Source organism: Podarcis bocagei (assembly GCF_964188305.1).
Source record: "Podarcis bocagei genome assembly, chromosome: W".
In the NCBI taxonomy this organism is placed as follows: Eukaryota; Metazoa; Chordata; class Lepidosauria; order Squamata; family Lacertidae; genus Podarcis; species Podarcis bocagei.
Genome location: NC_138131.1, coordinates 42,998,368 through 43,020,447, shown reverse-complemented (window position 1 = coordinate 43,020,447; position 22,080 = coordinate 42,998,368). Strand labels below are relative to the sequence as shown.

The 22,080-nt window shown below is 45.4% G+C and overlaps 1 long non-coding RNA gene across 1 annotated transcript in view; it reads right to left on the bottom strand.

Moving 5' to 3' along the window:
- Nucleotides 1-223: 223 nt before the first annotated feature.
- The window catches only part of LOC308578343, a 269,953-nt gene continuing 248,096 nt past the window's right edge, over nucleotides 224-22,080 (bottom strand). The window contains exon 2 of the long non-coding RNA XR_014003889.1: nucleotides 224-349. This is a non-coding gene — a long non-coding RNA (uncharacterized lncRNA). The remainder of the gene's footprint in view (nucleotides 350-22,080) is intronic.

Sequence of the window (22,080 nt, the reverse complement as noted above, 5' to 3'; positions counted from 1 at the left end):
CCCACCTGTTAGTATCTCAGCTTACAGGCAGAGGTACCTGGCCTCCCCCGAGGCAATTAAGCTGGATACTTGATGACCTCTCCGCTGTGTCTCCCGGCAGGCTAGGTCATAACTCCGGCGATTCTCCTCATCAATCAGACGTGAAGAACACACCCTCCGCTACTCTGCTTCTCTCTCCCTCCCTGCATTCTCCCAGGGAGGAGAAATGAGACAGACAGGAGTCCTTTCTACATGTTTTATTCCTGTCACTCAACAGTACACAGAAATGCGTCTGTTCCCTTCAGACTCCATCAGAAGAGTCACACACTCCTCCCCTGTACTTCCAGCACAGGTCACATGACACACTGAGCTAACATCCGGTGCTCAGTACAGAGAATAGGCTCCACCTTTTCTCCAGCAGTACAGTGAGAAACCACAGCAGTTGTTGGCCATTCATGCAGCCTTTAAGGCGTGGAGGCACTTCCTGATCGGAGCCAAGCACACGGTGCAGGTCCGCACGGACCACAAGAACCTGGAGCACTGGCGCACGGCGCGGTTCCTGAACCAGAGGCAGATACGTTGGGCAGAGTTCTTTGCGGACTTCGACTTCCGCATAGAGTATGTCCCGGGGGACACCAACATCATGGCGGACGCCCTCTCCCGTAAACCGCAATACCTCGAGGAGGCGACGCCAGCGGCGGCCATGCACATCTTCGCACCGACAGCGTGGGCGTGCGCTTCCGCGACTGTTGACCTGGAGGCGGTTCGACGTGCGTTGCAGGACGACTCCTTCGCGAGAGCGAAGATGGCAGAGGCACACAGGGGCACGACTGCGACCGGCGAGTTCCAGGTTCGAGACGGATTACTCCTCCATAAAGGGGCCATCTACGTGCCGGGGGACGATCTTCGCGCCAAGGTACTGCAGCAGTTGCACGACGCGCCCACCGCTGGGCACTTTGGCACAGAGAAGACGATAGAATTAGTCGCCAGAGACTTCTGGTGGCCCAGAATGAGAGGGGAAGTCGCGGACTACGTGGCGAGGTGCGACACCTGCCAGAGGGCCAAACCAGTACACAGACCGCCGGCGGGACTGCTGGAACCGCTGCAAACCCCGTTCGAGCCATGGGAGAGAGTGGCCCTGGACTTTGTCACGGATCTGCCCAGCTCGAGGGGCAAGACGGCAGTGCTAGTGGTGGTGGACTTGCTCTCCAAGATGGCACATTTCATTCCGTGTGCGAAGGTGGCCACGGCGGAACAAACCGCCAAACTGTTCATAGATCACGTGTTCAAGGTTCACGGTCTGCCGCGGTCTATACTGTCCGACCGGGGGCGGCAGTTCATCTCGAACTTCTGGCAGAAGCTGATGGGCTTCCTGAACGTCAAGATCAACCTGGCTTCGGCTAGACACCCGCAGACCAACGGACAAGCGGAGCGGGTCAATGCCATCATGCAGCAGTACCTGAGATGTTATGCGAATCAACAGCCCGCGACGTGGGTGGATTACCTGCCTCTCGCCGAGTTCGCCTACAACAACACGAAGCACGTGTCCACGGGGGTGACGCCGTTCTTCGCCAACAACGGAAGGCACCCCAGAACCTTCCCGGGACTGGAAAGAATGGGGGAGGGGGAGCCGCAGACAGCAGACGCGTTCGCGTTGGAGTTGCAGGAGGTCCACGATCAGCTTCGGCGGCACCTGGAGCTGGCTAAGCACGCATACAAGGTACAAGCGGACAAACACAGGAGGGTTGGCAAAGAGATCCATGTGGGAGACTGGGTCTGGTTGGCAGCCCACGCAGTGCCGGCCAGGTCGTTAGCGAAGAAGAAGCTCGGCCATAAGCAGCTAGGGCCCTACCAAGTCGAGGCACAGGTCAACCCGGTGGCTTTCCGGCTGACGCTTCCGGAGGGCTCCAGGATGCATCCGGTGTTCCACAGATCGGTGCTCACTCCCTACAAGACACCTCACAGATTTCAGGAACCAGGAACGGCGCCGAGTCCGCTCCGAGAGGGAACCGAGCAAAGGGGAGTGCCACAGGAGGAGCCCATCAACGAAGTCACAGAGATTTTGGACTCGAGATGGGGAGAAGAGGGAGTAGAATACCTTCTCGCCAGAGAGGGCACCCCGGCCAGTGCCAACAGCTGGGTGCCGAGCTACGCTTTAGAGGAACCTCTGCTCAAAGACGAGTTTCATGCCCTCTTCCCACACAGGCCCATGCCAGCAGACTTTTTCGACGATTGGCTTTTCACACCGACGCTTTCAGCCAGCACGTTCCAGGGGTTCGACTCGGACGAGGAACCGACAATGGACACACGTTCCCCGGAGGGGTCACCCGCGGGATCGGCCTCAGAACCCTCGTATTGGTGGGACGATAGACCAGAGGAACAGTGGCGCAGGAAGTGGCTGGAGGTTCCAGGTCGAGCGACGGACCAGGGAACGACTGAGGCGGAGACGGACGTGGACATGTACGGGGAGGATTTTGGGTTCGAGCACGGAGGCACAGAGATGGAGGCGGAGGTGACCGTCGTCGACGAGCGCAGGGAGGAAGAACCGGAAGTCTTCAGTTGGAGGCCCGCCACGGGAAGCGAACTGTATCCGACATTCGTCCCCTTGACACTGCAGCACCCAGCTCCCGCACCGGAAGGAGGGGAGGGGGGGAAGGGGGGCTTCGAGGGGGGGATGGATGTCAGGGGTTCAGGAGCAGAGGCGAGGGCAAGGGAGGAAACAGAGAGCGAGGGGGAGGAGGCCGAAGAAAAGATGAGTGATGACGACGACCCAAGATCTCCGAGTCTTTCCAGTGAATCAGAAGATTCACAGAAAGGAGCGCCAGTGGCCAGAGCAAGGGGGGAGCCTAGGGGGACACCCCAGGAAGAAGGGTCCAGAGGGGGCTCAGAGGGCAGCAGTTGGAAATCGGGGCCAGCGTCACCAACAGAGCGCAGTGGAGAGGAAGGGCGCCAGGTATCGAGCTCTGGCAGCTCGCAGCAGGGGGGAGGGCATGAGTCAGGAGTGGCCACACCTCCATCGGGGAGCGAAGAAACGGTCAGGCGGAAAGTGGAAGGTTGGGCGCCAAGTTCAAATGCACAGGAAGGTGGCGCAGTAAGCAGCCCAGAAAGGGAGCCAGGTCCTAAAGCCCGACGCAAGGAGACAGAAGGGCCCGGGGGGTCAGCGTCAGAAGAGTCCAGGAAGGAAGAGACCACGGGGGGCAGAGGGACCCAGAGAAGAACGGTCAGGCGGAAAAGGTGGAGTAAGGCTAGGGTATTAAGCTGGTGTACAGGGGGCGGAGACTCAGACGGAGCTTCGCCGGTCTAACCCATAAGACGTAGAGCTGCACGCAGCAGCTTGAGAATGGAAACTGTAACTCAATAAAGACTTTTATAGAGAGCCAGTGTGGTGTAGTGGTTAAGAGCGGTAGACTCCTAATCTGGGGAACCGGGTTTGCGTCTCCGCTCCTCCACCTGCAGCTGCTGGGTGACCTTGGGCCAGTCACACTTCTCTGAAGTCTCTCAGCCCCACTCACCTCACAGAGTGTTTGTTGTGGGGGAGGAAGGGAAAGGAGATTGTGAGCCGCTTTGAGACTCCTTAAGGGGAGTGAAAGGCGGGATATCAAATCCAAACTCTTCCAAACTCTTCTTATAAAGTGACCGCTGGCTAGCGTGATCCTCTGTGAGCTAGGATCTGGAAGCAGCTCTGACAGCGCCTTTGCCTGCAGTACCTGCGTGGCCGCCACAAGGGGCGCTGTTCGGTAGCACTGATTGGTTGAAGCGGCAGCCGATTGACCTCGAGTTCGGAGAGTTGGTCAACCCATAAGAATAGGGCGAGGTAGAGTTTCACGGTCTACTCAGGGAAAATATATGAAAATAACAGGGGTTCCGTGCGGAGCTGTCAAGTTAGTGCTCCCTTATTTACGGAAGGTTTTCAGGGGATGCCCCTCTAGAAGGGGCATCTCCAGGCTCGGGGAGGTGGGAGGTGTGTGTGTGGGAGGTGTGTGTGTGTGTCTGTGTGTGTGTGTGTGTGTGTGTGTGTGGAGCTTGTGCATTACAGTGTAATGAAGGGGGGTCTCCTGCTACACTCTCCTTTCCTTTCTTCTGAAAAGATCAAGGCAGTTAACAAAAAATACAAAAATCAAGCCATAATTTAGCAATTTAAAATATTTGTTGGGAAAGCAGAAGCAGGAAAAGAAACCTACCCCGTACCTCTCCTAGCAGAGAAGCTCCTATGACAGCAAGGACCCCTTCCAAACAAAAAGATACAAGAAAGATCCTTCTTCTGGGGCCTGCCTGGTGTTAGCCTGTGTGTAGTTCAGATTCGGAAGTTTGATTGCATTTCCTGCCATTTTGGGTGCAGAGTGCTCTGTGTCAGAGCTGGCCCACACCTCCTTGCAGGCATGTCTTAAGCAACTGTCCAACTGCAGCAGCCCCATTTCCTTTGTAAAAGACGATGAGGAACCCAACAGAGGATGAAGTACCAAGGCACTGATGCCCCTGCTATTTGCAGAATTCTAATGATCCCAGCAGAGCTGATTCTCTACTGAGGACTTGTTGCCTCAGTTGGCCGGAATGACTGACTGCAGGTACAAGGCAGGGCAGACCTCGTAGATACCCAGGGCTTTAGCCCCCTCAATATTTCTAGGAAGGGTGCTCAGTCCCCCCAGTATTGAGGGGACCGCCATCCCCCACCACCAGGCTGTTGCTGTGGCCACAAATGACTGTCCCCAGCAGCCGTGGGAGGCCAAGGGCCCTGTTAGCCACGAGGGACATGCGACAAATATGAATGGCCACGCCTGGCAGGGGAGGCGAAGATGGAGGAGAGGAGAGGGGAGGGGGGAAATTTGATTTAATCCATTTGCATTCTGCAGGGTATCATAACAGGTTTCCAAACAAATAAACAACTTTTAACCAAGACGAAGGAACCAGAATGATTGGCAACTCAAACTAGAGCAAAATCCTTAGTTTTTCACCCCATCTTAATGCAGCCTATGGGACCAAACAATTCATTTGGCGCCGGGCGTAGGTACCTGAGCGGGACGTACGACAGGTGTGGATGAACACATCTAGGTCACATTGAGTAATTTGACCACACAGATGGGCCAGTGAGTGAAAGATGAAGGAGAATTTGGAATGTTAATAACTCCTCCCACCCATCTCAGGCAAACTGGTGGGGCAGCTACATGCATTCTCGGAAAACACAAGATTATTAAATCCATTCCCAGCTGGATTAAATCCTGGCCATGGGGGCTCAGCCCGCCCCCCCCCCCCACTATCCCCCATCGCCAGGTTGTAGTTACGGGGCTGCAAATGACAGTCACCTACAGCTGCAGGAGGCACACACCATAGGTAGCCGAGTGGGACATGAGAGAATCAGAACAGGTGGAGTCTTCACCATCTATCTCCTATGAGAGAAGCAACTGTGACAGTAAGGACCCCTTTCTAAACCAAAAGATACAAGAAAGCAGGGGTAATGGGTATATGGGGCTTCAGCCCCCTCAATATTTCTTTTTTTTTTTTTAAATTCTTTTTATTATTTGATCCATAAAAAAAATAAAGACTAGCATACAGAAAGAAAAAAAACAAAACATAGAAAAAAAGAAGAAGAAAAGCTTACCGACAGAATAAGTAAAAAGTACACAAATTTCTTATTTTCATAATTCTCCCATAACATAGCTATTTCTTTCAGGACTTCCTTCAGCGTGACCACAAATCATACGGAGCAAATAAATAAAATTACACGTTTCATCATTTATATTGCCGTTGTTTCCGATTTTGTTCTCTATTTTCCTTACACAATAACCATAATCTATCACAGTACATCTTTAAATCCCTCTAGCGTTATTTGTCCCTCGCTAATACCTTCCAGATAGTTTACGTATTTTCCCCAATCCTTAATGAACACTTGGTCTTTTATATATCTAATTTTTCCTGTTAATTTATCGAGCTCTGCATATTCCGATAATTTAAGTCTCCACTCCTCCACTGTTGGAGTTTCCTGCTGTTTCCACCTCTGAGCTATTAGAATCCTTGCCGCCGTGACCGCATAGTACACTAGTCTGCAATCCTCTTTTTTTATCTCTTGTTGTAATATCCCTAATAGGAAGATTTCTGGTTTCTTTTTGAACGTGTACTTTAATATCTTCTTTAATTCTGTGTATACCTTTTCCCAAAACTGTTTTACCCTTCCACACTCCCACCACATATGGTAGAAGGAACCCTCTGCAACTTTGCATCTCCAACACTTATTGTTCACCTTATACATTTTTGAGAGCTTCATAGGTGTCAGATGCCACCTATAAAACATCTTCATAACATTCTCTTTTATCGTAGTACACGCCGTAAAGTTCAACCCGTCTCTCCATAATCTTTCCCAGTCCTCGTATTGTATACTGTGGCCTACATCTCTTGCCCAGCGGATCATCACTGGTTTGACTTCCTCATCACCCAGATTCCAGTCCAAAAGTATTCTGTACATTTTAGATATATTTTTCATTTCGTTGTTTATTATTTCCATTTGGAATTTTGAGTCTTTATCTGCGTAACCTCTTTCTTTAATGTCTTTACTAAGCATCTGGTTGACCTGTTGGTGATTAAACCAATCATAAACATATTCTTTTATCTGCTCATAGGGTTTAGTTCTCCATTTCCCTTCCACTTTGGTCACTAACTGGTTGTATGTTGCCCAGTTGCCTCCCATATTAGTTGTTTTTCTACATGTTATTTCAAGAGGTGATAACCAGTGTGGTGTTTTCGGTTCTAATACATTTTTATATCTTTCCCACACTTCAATTAGCGGTCCTCTGAAGACATGGTTACCAAATCCCTTATGTGCTTTCATTTTGTTCTTCCACAGATAGGCATGCCATCCATAATGATTATCGAAGCCCTCCAAGTCGAGTAACTCCGTATTTTCTAGTCTGACCCAATCTTTCAGCCAGCATAGACATGCCGCTTCATAGTACAGCTTCAAATCTGGCAGGGCAAAGCCCCCTCTTTCTTTTATGTCTGTTAGAAGCTTAAATTGAATTCTGGGTTTTTTGCCCTGCCATATGAATCTCGAAACTGTCCGCTGCCATTCCTTTAAAGTCCTGCTCCCTTTTATTATAGGGAGGGACTGAAATAGGAACATCAATCTCGATAGCACATTCATCTTAATCATATTTATTCTTCCCCACATTGACAGTTTTAACCGTCCCCATTTTTCTAGATCTCTCCTTATTTCCTTCCACATCGGCTCGTAATTATTTTTATATAGATCTATATTTTTAGATGTTATCCAAATACCAAGATATCTCACTTTTTTGACCGTCCCTATCTGCGATTGCTGTTGGATTGATTCTATTATCCTTAAATCTACATTTTTGCATATCATTTTTGTTTTTGTCTTGTTTATTTTAAACCCAGCCACTTCTCCAAATAATTCCATTTCTTTCATTATTTCTCCTGTTGATATTAATGGATCTTCTGTCATCACCACTAAGTCGTCTGCGAAGGCCTTGGTTTTATATACATTCTGTCCTAAAGTCACACCTTTTATATTCCCATTTTTCCTTATAGAGTTTAAGAGGACTTCTAACACTATTATGAATAGTAACGGAGAGAGGGGACATCCTTGTCTTGTTCCCTTCTTTATCTTGATCTCTTCCGTTACTATACCATTTACAATAAGTTTGGCCTTCTGATCCGTATATATTGCCCTCACCGCGTTGACAAACTCACTACCTACATCCATATATTCTAGGTTTCTCAGCATAAAATTCCATATCACATTATCAAACGCCTTTTCGGCATCAATAAACATCATTATAACTTGTTTATCAAACCTAATAGACAGGAATTCTAGCATATCAATGATACATCTTATATTATCTCTCATCTGTCGGCCTGGGAGAAACCCTGCCTGATCTTTATGGATGACATCTGCTAATTCATTTTTTAACCTTCTTGCCAGGATTCCTGCAAATATTTTATAATCTACATTCAGCAATGAGATTGGTCTATAGTTTTTCACCTGGGTTAGATCCGCATCTTGTTTAGGAAGAAGCATGATGTATGCCTCCTTCCAGGTTTCTGGGATTTCCCCTTTCTTTAATATTATATTCATGATCCTTTTCAGGGGGCCCACAAGGATGGATTTCATCTCTTTATAGTAGCCGGCAGTGAATCCGTCGGGGCCTGGGGCTTTGCCCCTTTTTAAATCTCGAATTGCCTCCTCTATTTCTTCATTTTCAATTGGGGTGTTCAATCTTTGTTTTCCTTCCATTGAGATTTTTTGTCCCCCTTTATCTTTCAAGAATCTTTCTATTTTTCTTTGTCCTACCCTCTCTTGATCTTTATATAAATTTCTATAATAATTAATAAACTCACTCCTTATTCCTTTAGGGTCAGTTCTTTCTTCCCCATCTACCATTATTTTGTTAATTGTCCCTTGTTCTTTTCTTTTTTTTGTTTGCCAGGCAAGCCATTTGCCTGGTTTGTTAGCAAATTCAAAATTTCTTTGTCTGAGTCTTTTAATATTCCACTCTACCTCTCTGTTTATTATTGTGGCAAACTGTGTTTGTAGGATTTTTATTCTTTCTTTTATTTTTGGACAATTAGGTTTTTGAACTAATTTTTGTTCGTTTACCATTATTTGTCTTAAAATTTCCTCTTTATTTTTCTCTCTATTTCTATTTTTAATTGCATTTTGTTGGATGAAGTACCCTCTTATTACCGCCTTACTTGCATCCCAAATTATACTCTCTTTTGTTCCTTTATCACAGTTATCCTTAAAATACTCCATCAATCTTTTCTTTGCCATCTCCACCACCTTTTGATCATCCAACAGATAGTCCTTTAGTCTCCATCTGTAAGATCTTTCCTCGAAACTTTCCAACTCCATCTCTAATGGGTTGTGGTCTGATATTACTTTCGGTTTTATTTCTATAGCTTTAACTCTTGGACAAAGTTCTTTTGAGATCCAGATCTGGTCTAATCGTGAAAAGGATTGATTGGGCTCTGAATAAAAAGTAAATTGCTTTTCTAGCGGGTGTCTCAAACGCCATATATCTACTAAACTACAGTTTTCCACCATCGAGAAGAAAGATTTTGGTAACTTCCCATCTTTGTTTGGTCCATCTCTAAGTCTATCCATCTCAAGCGAAACAACTGCGTTCATGTCCCCCATTAATATTATTTTCTGATCCACATAGTCCATTATTTTTTCTTCTAATCTTTTAAAAAATTCAGTTTTACTGCCATTCGGGGCATAAATCCCCACTACCAACAGCTTTTCCCCTTGCCAATTGATGCTAACCCCTATCATCCTCCCCTCTTCGTCTTTAAACATTGTTTTAGCCTCTATTTTATTACTAATGTACAGTACCACTCCTCTTTTTTTTACTTTATCCAAGGTTTCAAACTCATTTCCCAACCGTTTGTTAATTAACACCTTTCTGTGCTTTCTGGCCACATGCGTCTCCTGGAGGCAGATAATGTCCAGGTTCTTCCTTTTCAAACACTGTTCAATTTTATTTCTCTTTTTTTTATCGTTCATGCCATTTATGTTCCAGTTCCAAATTTTTAAACCCATAGCACTTATATTTTCCCTTTATTTTCCTTTCCGGTTTTCCTATCTATTCTAAGTTTTCTGAGTCCTCTGCTTCCTCTTCTTCTTCCTCTCCCGACCTACTCCCCTCCTCCACCCCCTCCTCTAACACTCTTGGTTCTCCTGGTGAGGCTCTATCTACTCTTCCTATTTCCTGTACTTCCGCTTTAAGTTCCTTGTGTTTCCTAAGGAATTTCCCGGTTTCTTCGTGATTTATCAACTTATGTCTTTTACCTCTATATGTAAATGATATCCCTTCCGGGAATTCCCACCTAAACTCAATTTTATTTTTCCTCAGTGTTTGCACCAAGGGTTTATAAGGTTCTCTCCTTTTAAGTAGTCTTATTGGGACATCTTTAAAAATAATTATATAATTCCCATCTATGTTCAATCTCTTTTCTCTGTTCCTTTGGAGGATCCTGTCTCTCATTTCTTTATTTTTAAAGGTGATCAAACAGTCACCTGGAAATTTCTTGACTTTTGTTGCATTAACACGCATTCTAAATGCGTTCAGTATGCTATTGGCCATTTCCTCCACTGGCACGCCCATCCATTCTGCTAATTCTTTCGTCAATTTTTCTTTAATGTTCTCGTTCTGTGTCTCTGAGACAGCTCTCAGCCTCAGATTCACCTCTCTCTGCCTCAGTTCATTCATCGCTATAATATCCTTCATCTCTTCCTGTGTCTTACTTAATTCCATCACTTCTACTTTAATCTTTTCCTTGTCTCTTCTCATATCTCTTAGCTCCACCTTTGTCTTTTTTAACCCTTCCTCTGTGAGCTGCGTCCTTCTGGATATTTCTTTTATTTGGCCCTTTAATTCATTCACAGTTTCCTCCATTTTTTTGTCCAATTTCCCAATTCTATTGTCCACCGATTCTAACTTATGTTCCACCTTGGCTTGGCTTTGTTTAATCTCTGCAAACATTTTCAGTATGTCTGACTTAAAGTCTACCTCCTGTTTAGAGCCTCTCCTTTCTCCTGGGGTTCCCCCATTCGTTCCCCTCTTCCCTGTTTGAGACATCTTGTGTCCTTGTGTTAATCTCTCCCCCCCACTGTTCCTCCCCGCTCGAAATTATCTGTCTTGACGCCTCCTGCCGTTTCCTCACGGTTTTTCCTTTCCTTATTAGAGTTTATCTTTCATACCCTATTTGTTCCTTGGAAACAAAAATTCATTAACTCCCTATGCAGTAATTTCATAAACATCACAGACTCCAACCATAAGCAGTACACTTAGTCCTTATTAAATCCTCACAGTCCCAATCTTGTTTTCCTTTATAGATCAGATTCTAAATGCAGTGTCACGGTAGTTCCTTCAGATATGTAATATTTCCGAAGCAAATAGAGGATTCTCAAAGGGAGGTTTCCCAAAAAGAGAGGGTTTCTTCCCTTCTTTTACCCTGCTAATCCAGATGTTAATTGGTCCAAAGGTTAGGCAGGTTCTCAGAAAATTAAAAAATAGAAAAAAAACAAAACAAAACAAAAACAAAAAAAAAAGGGGGGGGTTAAGCAGGTAGAGGTCGGAACGAGAGGGGTAAGTAACGGGGGTGGAGGGAGGGGGCAAGGGAGCGGGAGGTTTAGGCGCAGCTCATATCAGCTCCATTTTGTCTTCTAAAGTTCTCCATATTAACCCCTGCCCTCGCTGAGTCTCTAAGTCCGCGCAGACTCTCGCTGTATCTTTAAAGAGTATCCTTAAAGTGTCCTTGCAGCCCTCAATGGATTTCGCGTTTTCTACTGTCGTTCTTCAAATATAAGATGTACAGTTCTCGACAGAATATAAAGTTCTCAACAGTTCTCAACAGAATATAAAATATGCAGTTCATATAAAGCTCCCACAGGTAGCATCATCTATTCTTATTCCCCTCTACATAAACGCTGCACTCCGGTTTCAGATGGCGGCGGGGCTTCTCTTCCGGGATTCCTCACTTGTACATATAACGTTAACAAAGAAAACAAAAGAAAAGTCCCCTCTCCTCTTTACAGCCTCCTGTTCACCAAGGACCACAGTTCACCTTTCTCCCCTGGACCCTTTCAAAGTTCCCTCACCCCTCCGGAACTGTTTTCTCCTTTTCTTTCTTTATATTTACGTTCACTCATTGAGGGAGGGAACCCGAGAGGGAACTGCGTTAACGCTAGAGCGAAACACTCACTTTCCTTTGTACTGGGCTCCTGCCGTGTCTAGGTTGATTTCGGCTGTCGGCTGAACTCTCTTTGTCTCTCTTTGTTGCCCCGATGTTTCTTTGTTTCTCCTCTTAGCCACAAAGTTACGAAAACCGGGGGTCCTTTTTTTTGAAAGCAAGCCGCTCTTCCTGCAAGCGCAGGGCTTCGCTATCTGAAGGCGAGAAAATGGCTCCCCCTGGACCCGTTGAATCTCTCCGTTACACTCTTCGCCTCTCTCGAGGTTACCTGGTAACTGGTTTGATCCTTTCTCTGGTCACGCCGGGGACTAGACTCCTTGAACACCCTTCCAAGGAGTTTGGGGGGTCTCCGCGCCCTGGAGTCACCCCTATCCTTCAGAATAGCTCGGGTTTCACCTTGCGGTGTAAACCCCTGCTTGCGCTGGGATCGCGGCTCACCGGAAGTCCCCAGCCCCCTCAATATTTCTAGGCAGGGGGATCAGTCCCTCCGATACCGAAGGGGCCGCCACTGGCCACCGCTGGGTTGTTATGGGACTGCAAGTGGCCGTCTTGAGCAGCCACAGGAGGCATGGGATGTAGGTAGCCAAGTAGGACATGCGATGGACGTGGATGGACACGCCTGGGTCACATCCGAGGAATTTGACTGCAATTTGGCAAAAAGCTGATTGCAGAATAGCAGCTGCCTCTTGAATTGTGCCCGCCATCCCTTCTCCTGCCTGTGAGTAGCTGCTTGGTCTGCCTATGCAGCTTCAGTCAAGTTAGCCTTGAAAAGTTTGTGCATTCTGGCCCCACCATTCTCCCCCCACCGCCGCCACTGCTTACCTATTCGCCTACTTTTCACCTTTGAATCCCTGGATTAGTGCATGTGGAATGTGCACATAAGCACAGAGAGTGAAATTATGTGAACAGTCAAGTCCACAGTAATTTGAAATGAAGCATTTCCAGGTACAGGAGGTAATTATCCCTCAGGTGAGAGACAAATTTCTTTCAAGAGGAATTTCTTGGTAGGCTGAAGCAGTATTTGCCTTACAGCGCCTGTCACCAATATCTCCTGGAACTGAATCATAGGCCTTCTAAGCACCGATCATTGCAGGAAATTGTCAAGATCTAGTGGTGACCTGATGCTTAACAATGTAGCAGAAAATGTGATTTATTGTTTTTCATACCTCATTATCTACCACAAGATTCTCTGCGGGTCATTATCCTTCTTTGGAGGTCTTTAAGCAGAGGCTTGACAACCATATGTCAGGAGTGCTCTCATGGTGTTTCCTGCTTGGCAGGGGGTTGGACTCGATGGCCCTTGTGGTCTCTTCCAACTCTCTGATTCTATGGAGCCTGGCAACCCAACAAAGCAAGATGCATACGCGAGGGCACTAACAATGAGCAAAAAAAAGAGGCGAGAGCACAGTTTAGCCTTTTGAGAAGCAGAGGGGCTTATGGAATCTGTGTGTCAAGTTTTGCAACCTCTGGGGAACTTGCTTGTGATGCTGCAGTTACTTGGCACAGAGAAACGAAACATCACATCTCTCTTAACTGAACCATCCTACAGACTGGAAGTACTGTACATTATGAGTGCATGGCGAGTTGCTGCCAAATGTTTGCCTGCTTGATTTCCCTCGCACATAAGCAGACTTCAGCTGAAATCACATGTGGGCATGTAAGCATGAACTGAACTACTGACTGAAACACTGGCAGGCATTTCTGTGGACACAGATGTAATTTTCTTCCAGCTATGATCATGGGGACAGCTGTACCTGACTCTGTTTACAGTCCAAATTGCATTAACATTTCCCTGGTTGGAAAGACAGACACAGCCAAAGAGGGTACATCTGGTCAAGTGTAGAAGGAAGTCAGAAAATGGGTGATTGATACCCAAGTCATTTCTTTCCCCTGGGATGTAAACAGGTTTTGCCTTCTCACCCACGCCCCACCACTTTCATGTGACAAAGAGTGTTCTCCTTAATGGAGAGCGCTGGTTGCGGTGGGGTCTATCAGGCCACACCCCCCCCTCCTTGGTTGCCAGGCATGATTGAAAAGTTGGCCTGTGGCAATGATTAGTTGGTTGAGTTGCTGGGGCAATTTATGTGTTGCAATTTGGTGGGAGGGATCTAATGCTTTATACTCTGTGCACGCAGCTTGGAAACTTTCTCTTTGCTGCGTGCATCGGAACACCCGCCCGCCCTAAATTTAAGGGTTTTCTGCGTCGACCTTGCTATGCCTGTCATGGGGTCATCTGCTGTTGTGGCAGGGGACTGGTAGGAATTTAGTCCATCTGGCTGATTTGTTTTTTGCCTACTGCAAATCGTCACAACTTGTAAGTTGCGGTTAGGCATTGGTTATCAAATTGTTTGGAACGGGGCAAGGATTGGCTGGGCCTGCCCCTCCAACGCTGCTGCGGAAAGGGAATTCCGTTAAAGGAACCCAGGGGCTTGCCATGTTTTCGTCCGAATCCCTGGAATGGGGCTAGGACCGGCAAGCCCTAGGGAGCATGCGGGGAGAAGTGAGGGCCTGTCGCTCAGCTCCATTTCTCCCCAATATTGTTTTCCCTTACTGGCTTTCGGTGGAATCCGGAAGTAAGTTCTGTCCCCAGGCGGGGGGCAGGGGGGGGACAGATAGTCTTAACCAATGCCGCACGTAGACAGGATTGGAATGAGTGGCACAGGGAAAGCAAGATTGGCTAAAACGAAAGCTAAACAACTGGTACAAACAACCTTGACTTCTCCGCCACACAGATCATCTGTCCCAGCTGTTTTAGGGACACAAGAAGGGGTAGCTGAGCAAACACCATTAGAGGATATGGCTTCAGGAGGATCTGCAGCAGTCTTAGATCAAATTTTGGGACAATTGGAAATTTTAAATAAGAAGGCGGATGAGCATTCGTCCAAAATTGACCAAGCCACAGCCACTATAAGCAAACTGACTGACCAAGTTGCTCAACATACACAAGCAATTGGGAATCTCCAGGAAGCAACTGCAGAAAATCGCAAATTGGCTGAGGAAGCTAACCAAAAAGCCGTGGAAGCCAATCAGAAGCTTGAGGCAATAAAGGTGGAGGTAAAGCCCTTGCACAAACAGATTGGTGAACAGCAGGCCTACCTGTCTATGGTTGAACTGAGAAATAGGGAAAACAACCTTAGATTGAGAGCAATCCCAGAACTTGAACAGGGAGATTTGATCGGCTATTTGACATCGGAATTCTCAAAGTTCTGGGGGATAGAAGAAGATAAGGATTTTAAAATTGTAAGTGCTTTTAGATTGGGAAGAGTGGTGAGGAAGGACAGATCCAGAGACTGTTTGATCATTTTGAGATCCAAGCAAGAGAGAGATAAAATACTAGGCCTTCATTTTGGAAAATCACTTGACATTCAAAGCAACAGAGCAGAAACTTACAAAGATATTCTGAAACAACTCTTGGACCTTAGAGCTACATATACGGAATTAACAAAACTACTGAAAGGCAACTCAATTCCCTTTAGGTGGGAATTTCCTCAAGGATTATCCTTCAACTTCAAAGGAAAGAAAGTTAAAATTAAGACAGCAGAAGACCAACAAAAGTTTTTGAACGACCACAAAGAGGACCTTCAGAAAGGAGCAATAGCATCCTGGCCACCACCTCCGCCGGTACCTGCACCTACACCTGCACCCTGGGGACCAGAGGATTCAAAGGAAGAGACGCCACCACCAAAGGAATAACAGATTGATCCAGGATGACTCTGCAGCTTCTTAGTTGGAACATTAATGGCGGGAATTCCCCGGAAAAAAGAAGAAGAATATTTCACATATTGCAAAAAGAACAATTGGACATTATTTGCTTGCAGGAAACGCATGTGACTAGGCTCCATAGGAAAGTGTTAATCAATAAAAGATTAGGCCAAGAATGTATCTCATCGGAGAGAGTTAAGAAAAGAGGAGTGGTGATTTATGCAAAGGAGAGCCTGTCACCAAAATTTTTATTTAAAGATGAGCAAGGAAGAATTTTGGCTATTGAGATACAGACTCAAGGAGAAAAGTTTTTAATTTTAGGAATCTATGCACCGAATGAGGGGAAATCAGAATTCTATAAGAAACTGCATGAGACAATGCTGGACTATTTGGACTATACCAACATCATTATGATGGGAGTTATGAATGGGGTGGTCTCCACAAATATGGACAAGTCACAAAATCAAAACTTAACAAAAGACGGCAGACTACCTAAAACCTTTTTTGAACTAATTGACAATATGGACTTGATTGACATTTGGAGGACAAAGAACCCCCTAGGTAAAGAAGGAACATTCTTTTCTGAAGCCCATCTGTCTTGGACAAGAATCGACCAAATATGGATAACTAGAGGGCTGGCACCTAAGACCAGAAAAGTGGAAATCTGTCCCAAAACCTGCTCCGACCATAACGCTATGAAAGTGGAAATGAGACTTACTCCAATCGGTTCCTTCAGATGGAAAATGAATGACACCCTATTAAGAGATCAGGAGATTGTGAAGAAGGCCCAAAAAACTTTGAAAGACTACTTTGAAATAAATTTGAATACCACGGTGGAAAAAAGAGTAATCTGGGACGCAAGTAAAGCTGTTATGAGAGGGTTTTTGATACAACAGAACACGATAAAGAAAAGACTTTGGAATGAAAAAAAGGATAAGATCTTAGAGAAGATAAGAGATGGTGAGAAAAAATTGAGATCAAAACCAAAATCACAGGAGGTTCTGAGAGAAATCAAATTCCACCAAGCACAATATGCTAAATTGATAAATCAAGAAGTTGAGTGGAAAATTAAACAAATGAAACAAAAATCATTTGAATCAGCGAATAAGTGTGGGAAACTGCTAGCATGGCAGTTGAAGAAGAGACAAAAATTGAATACGGTTACAAACCTAGAGATTGAAGGGAGAAATATCCAGAAACCAGAGGAAATTAGAAAGTGCTTCCAGAGATACTTCAAACACCTTTATACGCAAGGGCCGCAAAATGAGACGGAGATAGACCAATTCATAAAAATTAATGGGTTACCGAAATTATCTCAGGAAAAGAGAACAATCCTGAACTACAAGATAACACAACATGAAATTGAGGGTGCCATTCAGAATATGCAACTAGGCAAATCTCCAGGGCCAGATGGTCTTACCTCCAAGTATTATAAAACATTGAAAGATTTTTTGATACAACCACTATTGGAGGTTTGTAATCAGATCATGGAGGGGAAGAAGGCGCCGGAATCGTGGGAAGAAGCTTTCATCACATTGATACCTAAATTGGAAACTGAAAAGACTCAACTTAAGAACTACCGTCCCATCTCACTCCTAAATGTGGATTACAAAATTTTTGCAGATATCTTGGCAAATAGACTCAAAAAAGTGTTAAATGAAGTAATTCATAAAGACCAGGCAGGCTTTCTCCCAGGTAGACATTTGTTTGATAACACTAGGAACATTATTGACATTTTGGAACTTTTGCAAACCAACATAAATACAAAAGCAGTGCTAATTTTTATTGATGCAGAGAAGGCCTTTGACAACATTTCTTGGAAATTCATGAAGAAAAACCTTGAAGGGATGGGAGTGGGACGGGGGTTTGAAAATGGAATAGAGGCAATTTACTCAGAGCAAAAAGCTAAACTGATAGTTAACAATGTGGTGACAGAGGATGCTCCAAGATGGCGACTGAGACAGCAGCCTAGTTAGAGCTCCTGTCTTTCGTTAAGTTTTTAAGTAGTTTTTAGTCGCTTCCTAATTCTAATTTTATATTTTTAACGTTTTACTGGCTGCCTCATCACCTCGCCTTGCTTTTAGTTTATTGTTTTATTGTTTTACTGCTCAACCTGAGAAAAGACGCCGAGAAACAAGGAGCGGCTGAATCTGAAGGAAACCTGGGCGCAGGGGAGGAACAACAAAGCTTGCCAGGAGGATTTCTGTACAAGAAGGAAGATTAATAGCTGAAGGAAACCTGTTGTGACCTCTTACTGTAGCCGAGTGAGTATAACTCCCTAAAGGAAAAACGTGAATAGAGTTAAATCCTTGGGAGGAAAGAAAAATTGCTTACCTGATAAGGGCCTGGGGAGGCCTTGGAACCTCTCCCTTTTACCCAAAACTGACTTGCGGAGAGCCCTGCGATGGAGCTAATGATCCTAGTTTAGTTTAATTAAGTTTTTAACTCAATGTTTTAAGGCACTGAGACCCTGAAAGAAGATGTATATTTTATGTATATTTTAAAATCCTTTTTAAGCATCTTGATTATTACCGGGGAGTACCAGAGCCTCTGCGGTAATCACTTTGCAGCAATTGAAGAAGTAAACTCACCCCTGCCTCTCCACCACGTTGTCTCCCTTCTCTTTTGCAAATACCTCCTGTCTATTATCTCAGTCAATCCCAAGAAACATAAGGCAAGTTTAATTCGACAATCACTCTAAGGGGACTTTTGCTTTCACCATATATCCACATATACCCACATATCCACTATGGTCCTCACTAGGAAAAAATACAAGGACCAAGGAATTTTGCTTAACTCTCCGCAGTGCCCGATGGAGCGCCGAGGGAGTCAAAGTAAAATTATTAACTACTTTCCTCAAAAAGATGCGAGTAAGAGAACTCAGAACGAGAGTACTCTAGATGTAGCCTTGCCTTTGCCACCCACAGTGCTGGATTGGTCAACACAGCTAAAGGACCTGCAAACAAACAACAAGAGGACAAACCATCCAATAAACCTGGCCCAAGAACTTGCCAATGCAGAGAATGCTACAAAGGCTAATACAGCCAACACTTCTGACGCTAATCCTCAGGTGTCACCGCTGGAACTTGGAAGTGACCTTTCAACCTATTGGCTGAAAGCCAACGACAACGGAACAGAAACGCGGGGTGATTATCTTTGGGAGCAGATACACCAGATTTCTACGGATCTCCTTAACGTTAAAAATTTCTTAGCGATAACAAACGGGCTCCTCCTGACTCTAGTGGACAATTTTAAACAACATGTGAGCGCTTCAGATCAGATTACAAATCCCCTAGTCAGCCCGGATCCATTACTGTCCCCCAAACCTCGGAGGAAAAAAGCTGAGCGCAAGACGAAGAAAAGCAAAAACATGAAAAACCTAAGGCGGCCTAAGACAACTCACCGTACTTGCAAAAAATATTGGCAGAAGCTTTTTAACCTGCTCCCATCTCTCTCCACAAGTGGAACAAACAAATCTAACTCGAGTGCCATCAATGAGACACGCAAAATAGATACATCCACAAAAGATTCTAAACCAAGCTCTGAAGAATTAACTCCGAGCTGGGACAAAGGACCTAATCCATCTACAGTCATACTGCCTCAGAGTCCTCTTATGGCCACCATAGAATCTGCAGGCAGAGGTGAGCTGGCGTTCCAAACCACTGAGGGGAACCACCCCTCCCAAGCACGACAGATGTTGTGTCCCAAAAGAGAATGGAGTTTAGTCCTAACCCCTCAAAAGCTTGTCTTTGCTAATTACCCCAAACCGCCCAGATTTTATGTAGGGTCGGACCGTATAGACCATTTCTTGTCCATTATAAGTGGCATTTTACCGGGGGTAGTAAAAGCAACTGACATAGCCGCTATAGAGTATCTACATCAAGATGATTGCTCGGTACGAGCACAGATTACTTTTTTAGATCATAATTTGGCCAGTTTTATGTTTAGAGCCAAAAACCTATTTAAAAAAGAAAGAATAGTCCTATTAAGAACATTTGAGAACAGAGCACCCTTAACCTCTCTGATGGGGACCAAGGGCATAGGAATGGAGGTTCACAAAAGGAAAAAAACTAACCATCAAAACCACCAAAATAGAAAGCATAAGTTCCAGCAGGATCAGCCCCATCAAACAGTACCAAATGAAAAAAAGGAAGCCCCACATCCAACTGGTGCCTGGCCTCTCACGTGTGATAGTGAGGACTCCGCTTGGGAGGAAGAACTCCCGCTGATAAAGCGTTTCTGGTCACTGCATTTCTGGTCACTGCATTCTCCAGCCCAAACTGAGATCTTGAAAAGACTTGATATATAATCAAAGCAGATTAGCAAAAAAGGATGACCAAGGTGAGACAATGAAGGACCCTTATGTGCAGCCCATATCTCCCAAATGTCTAGTGGATAAGAGGACAGTGGGAGGTACCTTTAAATGTGTAGACGTGGAATTACAATCTGAACCCCCTGTGATGTATAATAAAGTAAAACCAAATCAATGTGTGAAATCTCAAAGCTCCTGGCATAGCTACCTCAAACTGTCTCCGAATGAATTAGCCTCCCCCCCTAATCCAAAACCTAGCCCCAAACCACCAAGAAGAGAGGATCACTACACTCTCTCCAAGCAGTCATCCTCGAAAAGAGCCAACGGGTGTGTTTTTTTAGACACCAAAGAACTGCTGGACGTGGAGGTGACATAGATCCAGCTCCTCGAAAGGCCCAGGGCCTAAAAGTGTTGTCTTGGAATATCGCGGGTTGGCACGCCAAGAAAAATAACCAACAATTTTTGTGCTACCTTAAGCAATTTGACATCATCTTCTTTCAGGAGACATGGCAGAATGATCCCATATTTCTCAATGGGTATAACTGCCACCATCTGCCTGCCTCTCCATCTCTAAAGGGCGGCAGATCTAGTGGCGGCCTAGCTTGTTTCATTTCCACGGAGCGGGCGCATTCTCTAACAGCCCTACCCAGCTGCAATTCCTTAGCAACAGCCGCTTTACTTAACCTCAAGAGAACTACTCTTCTGCTGGTCAATGTCTATATTCCCCCAGGCCAAAAAAACCCTGTTGCCAAGGCTTCATGGGCTGAACTAGAGGCGTTTTTAGAACCTCTTGAATCTACTTACCCGTCTGCCCTGACTATTGTGTGTGGAGATTTCAACGCTCGTATAGGAACAGATGACAACAGTCTATACACTCATTTCAACCTATTTATGGACCCTGAAGAACAGACGGATATTGGTGCGACACGACTGTCCAAAGATAGTAGAAGCAATTCTTCAGGTCTCTGCTTAGTGCAGGCTGCCAGACGGAGGGAACTGCTGATATTAAACGGCAACACAGAGGGGGATCGCCCCGGGGAATATACCCATTTTTCTAAGGCAGGGGGAAGCGTCATAGACTATATTCTAATCTCAAGATTTGCCTACAGCTTTGTGAGGAAGTTCCAAGTAGGCCACAATACTCTGAGTGACCACCTACCTCTAACTCTAGAGCTTGCAGGTCGGCCTTTTGACTATTCTATTGCCGAGCCACAATATATACCCTCTGTAAACTTGGGTATACTTGCTCCCAAAAGACTCAAATGGTCCCCAATATTGAATGAAAATCTAACCCTCCTCCTTCAGTCAGCAGAGTTAAAGCTTATTCGATCCGCTATTGTGACAGGCAATTCAGTAGACGCGATCATGGAACGCTTCAAATTACTTTTGGAAAGACTGAAACCCCACTTAACAACAGCGATACACAGCTCCGCCACAAAGAGGGCAAAGGACGGTGCTAGCTGGTTTGACCTGGAGTGCAGGCAAACAAGGAGAAAAACGAGAACAGCCTACCAGAGATATAGAAAATTAGGGACTGCCACCCTACTTAATGATTATATTTATGTGAGACGGTCCTACAAACAATTATTAAGGAGAAAGAAATTGGAAGCTGAACGAGCCGCATGGCAAAGCTTGGTTAAGGCATCGCACGAGAAAGATACTACTTGCTTTTGGCGAACCATATCTGGTCTACTGGACCAGGAGCGCACCAATTCCATCTGTACAGTGGAACCAATGGAGTGGTTGCGTCATTTTCAATCCTTGTTTCATGACCAGGAAGTCCAACATTATAAACTACGCATCCAATTGGAGGACCTACCTCATTGGCCACCAGTAACTGCAAAGGAAGTTGAGAACCTAATCGCACAATTAAAGAACAATAAGGCCCCAGGGAACGATTATATCCCTGCCGAACTTCTGAAGTCTAACATCGGCTGGTGGGCCCCCCTGTTGGCATCTCTATTTTCCTGGATTGACTCAACGGGTCTACTTCCAGATGGCTGGACAGAGGCAATAGTTATTCCAATCTATAAAAAAGGACCTATGCCAGACCCGGCGAGCTATAGACCAATCAGCCTTCTGCCCATACCCAGCAAACTATATGCTAAACATCTTTACATTAAGCTAACCAGCTGGCTGGAAACTGAAGCTATTTTAGCGGAAGAGCAAGCGGGTTTCAGGCAAGGCAGATCCACCATGGACCATTGCTTCACCCTAGCCTACCTAATTGACAAATATGCCAAAAAATCCCGTGGGGTGCTATACGCAGCCTTTATCGATCTAAAGGCTGCCTTCGATTCAATTCCACGTGCAAGACTCTGGGACAAATTGAGCGCATCAAGTATAGATAAAAGACTATTATTTTTGATCAGCTGTTTATA